Consider the following 3,944-nt stretch of genomic DNA (forward strand, 5'->3'; position numbering starts at 1 on the left):
CTGGAAAACAAAATGCTTAGGGCCACAGCCAAGACTCATAAGTAGCTGTGTTCAAGAATCAACATACTTAACTAGGAAAATCAATAACACTATCTGAACTTCTAAGTTCCTAGAGAAGCCAATCATTCTAAACTTCAAAGGAAAAAGTGAGATGCCAAAACTGTTCAGAAGCAAAAAGCTACAAGTCCCGCTCATCTAATTATAATTAATATTCATTGATATTTTAGAATTTATAGTATATTCTCTTCTTTTTATCCTAATTGATTTTCAGTTGCTTGGGGACAAGCAACAATTTAAGTTTGGTGTTGTGATGAGCGAATAATTTATACGCTTTTTGGCATTGTTTTTAGGTAGTTTTTAGTAAGTTCAAGCTACTTTTAGGGATGTTTTCATTAGTTTTTATGTTAAATTCACATTTCTGGACTTTACTATGAGTTTATGTGTTTTTCTGTGATTTCAGGTAATTTCTGGCTGAAATTGAGGGATTTGAGCAAAACTCTGAAAAAAGACTGACAAAAGGACTGCTGATGCTGTTGGAATCTGACCTCCCTGAACTCAAAATGGATTTTCTAGAGCTACAGAACTCCAATTGGCGCGCTCTTAACAGCGTTGGAAAGTAGACATCCAGAGCTTTCCAGCAATATATAATAGTCCATACTTTATTCGGTAATTGATGACGCAACTTGGCGTTGAACGCCAAGTACATGCTGCTGTCTGGAGTTAAACGCCAGAAAAACGTCATGATCCGGAGTTGAACGCCCAAAACACGTTATAACTTGGAGTTCAACTCCAAGAAAAGCCTCAGCTCGTGGATAGATCAAGCTCAGCCCTAACATACACCATGTAGGCCCCGAAAGTGAATTTATGCATCAAATACTTACTCATGTAAACCCTAGTAGCTAGTCTAGTATAAATAGGATAAGTTACTATTGTATTAGATATCTTTGGTCTCAGTTTTGTTTTATTCTTCATCTTAGGAGGCTATTGATCACATTCATGGGGGCTGGCCATTCGGCCATGCCTGAACCTTTTACTTATGTATTTTCAACAGTGGAGTTTCTGCACACTATAGATTAAGGGTGTGGAGCTCTGCTGTACCTCAAGTTTCAATACAATTATTATTACTTTCTATTCAATTCTCTTCTATCCTTATTCCAAGATATACGTTATACTTAACTTTGATGAATGTGATGATCCGTGACACTTATCATCATTCTCACCTATGAACGCGCGTGATTGACAACCACTTCCGTTCTACCTTAGGCCGGGCGCATATCTCTTAGATTCCCCAACAGAATCTTCGTGGTATAAGCTAGATAGATGGCGGTATTCATGAGGATCCAGAAAGTCTAAACCTTATCTATGGTATTCCGAGTAGTTTCTGGATTGAATGACTGTGACGAGCTTCAAACTCCTGAAGGCTGGGCGTGATGACAAGCGCAAAAGAATCAAGGGATTCTATTCCAACCTGATTGAGAACCGACAGATGATTAGCCGTGCTGTGACAGAGCATAGGAACGTTTTCACTGAGAGGATGGGATGTAGCCGTTGACAACGGTGATGCCCTACATACAGCTTGCCATGGAAAAGAGTAGGAAGGATTGGATGAATGTAATAAGAAAATAGAGATACGAGAGGAGCACAGCATCTTCACACACTTATCTGAAATTCCCACTATTGATTTACATAAGTATTTCTATCCCTTTTTATTTTCCATTTATTATTAATTTTCGAAACCCAAAACCTTTTAATCTGCCTAACTGAGATTTACAAGGTGACCATAGCTTGCTTCATACCAACAATCTCTGTGGGATCGACCCTTACTCATGTAAGGTATTACTTGGATGACCCAGTACACTTGCTGGTTAAGTTGAACGTAGTTGTGATCACATATGCCAAAGAGCCATAAATAAATCTCATGCAAATACAAAGAGGGCAATCACAATTTCGTCCATCAGACTGCCAACTTGTGGCTCATTAGTTTGGGATCAATACCTGGCATGTCGGCGGCTTTCCATGCGAAGAGATCAACATTATCTCGTAGGAACCGTATTAGTGATTCCTTTATGTCTCCTTTTAGGATCGTACCAATATTAGTTGTTTTATCCGAGGTGTCTCCGATCTGGATTCTTTCTACTTCTCCTTCGGGTTGTGGTCGGAGTTCTTCTCGCCTCTGAACTCCACCGAGCTCGATTGTGTGGAACTCTCCTCCTTCACCTCGGAGGTTTAGGCTTTCGTTGTATCAGCGACGTGCCATCTTTTGATCTGCCTTTATTGTAGCTATCCCTTCCGCAGTTGGAAATTTCATACATAGATGTGGAGTTGAAACTATTGCACCGAGTTGATTTAACGTTGTCCGACCTATTAAGGCATTGTAGGCCGAGCTTACGTCGACCACGATGTAGTCTATCTTGAGTGTTCTGGATTGGTTCCCCTTTTCGAAGGATGTATGCAGCGATACGTATCCCAGCGGTCGAACTGGGGTATCTCCTAGTCCGAACAGACTGTTCGGGTATGCTCTTAGCTCTTTTTCTTCTAGACCGAGTTTGTCGAAGGCAGTTTTGAATAAGATGTCGGCAGAGCTACCCTGGTCAATTAGTGTACGGTGAAGGTTGGCATTTGCCAGTATGATTGTAATGACCATGGGGTCGTCATGTCCCGAGATGATTCCGGATGTGTTTTCCTTGGTAAACGTGATTGCTGGGATGTCTGGGGTTTCCTTTCTTCCTTCGACGTGGTATACCTCTTTGAGGTGTCGCTTGCGAGATGATTTGGAGATTCCTCCTCCAGCAAATCTGCCGTGTATTACGTGAACGTGTCTTTCCGGTGTGCGAGGTGATCGTTCAGATCGTCCAACATCTTCATCCCTTCTTCTTTTTCTTGGTTCGTCATCCCGATTAGCCAAAAACCGATCTAGTTTTCCTTCTCTTACTAGTTTTTCTATGATGTTTTTCAAATCGAAGCATTCATTGGTGGAATGCCCTCAAAGTCAGTGGTATTCACAGTATTCATTCTGATTTCCTCCTCCTCTTTTACCTTTAAGTGGCCAAGCTGGAGGGATTTTCTCTGTATGGCAGACTTCTTTGTAAACATCTACCAAGGATACCCTAAGAGGGGTATAGTTATGATATTTTTTGATTTTCTCTCCGGAGCAATCTTCCTTTTTCTTGGATTCTTTATCTCGGTAGGCAGAACCGAACCTTGAGATTTCGCTAAGTCGAGAGTTCTCTTCCATGTTGATGTATTTTTGTGCCCGCTCTTGTACTTCGTCTAAGAAGGTCAGGTATCTCTTCAATATAGATTGGCTAAATGGTCCTTCTCGCAGGCCATTTATGAGGCCCATAATGGCAGCTTCTGTTGGAAGACTTTGTATGTCCATACATGTTTTGTTGAATCTTTCCATGTAGTTGCGAAGGCTCTCCCGATCTCCTTGCTTGATCCCTAGTAGGCTAGGCGCATATTTGGCTTTATCCTTTTGTATGGAGAATCGGGCCAGGAACTTCTTGGCCAGGTTGTCGAAACTCGAGATGGATTTCGGAGGTAGGTTGTCGAACCATGTGATGGCTGTCTTGGTTAGAGTTGTTGGAAAGGCTTTGCAGCGAACTGCATCTGAAGCATCAGTGAGGTACATTCTACTTCTGAAGTTGCTGAGATGATGGTTGGGATCCGAGGTGCCGTCATATAGAGTCATCTCTGGAAGCTTGAAATCTTTTGGAATTTTGGTTTTCATGATTTCTCTGGTGAATGGATCTTGATCTTTCTGAGAGCTATCCTCTGTGGGTGGTCGAGTAGCTTTAGTTTTGAGATCAGCTTCGAGTCTTATAAGTTTATCTTCTAATTCTCAGCGCCGCCTTATTTTCCGGTGTAGATCTTCTTCTTTTTCACGTCGATGTTAGGCTTCTTTCTCAAGTTGCTCCAATCAGTTTTGAAGTGCTTCTATTACT

The sequence above is a fragment of the Arachis hypogaea genome, chromosome 3 (assembly GCF_003086295.3).
Source record: "Arachis hypogaea cultivar Tifrunner chromosome 3, arahy.Tifrunner.gnm2.J5K5, whole genome shotgun sequence".
Classification (NCBI taxonomy): Eukaryota; Viridiplantae; Streptophyta; class Magnoliopsida; order Fabales; family Fabaceae; genus Arachis; species Arachis hypogaea.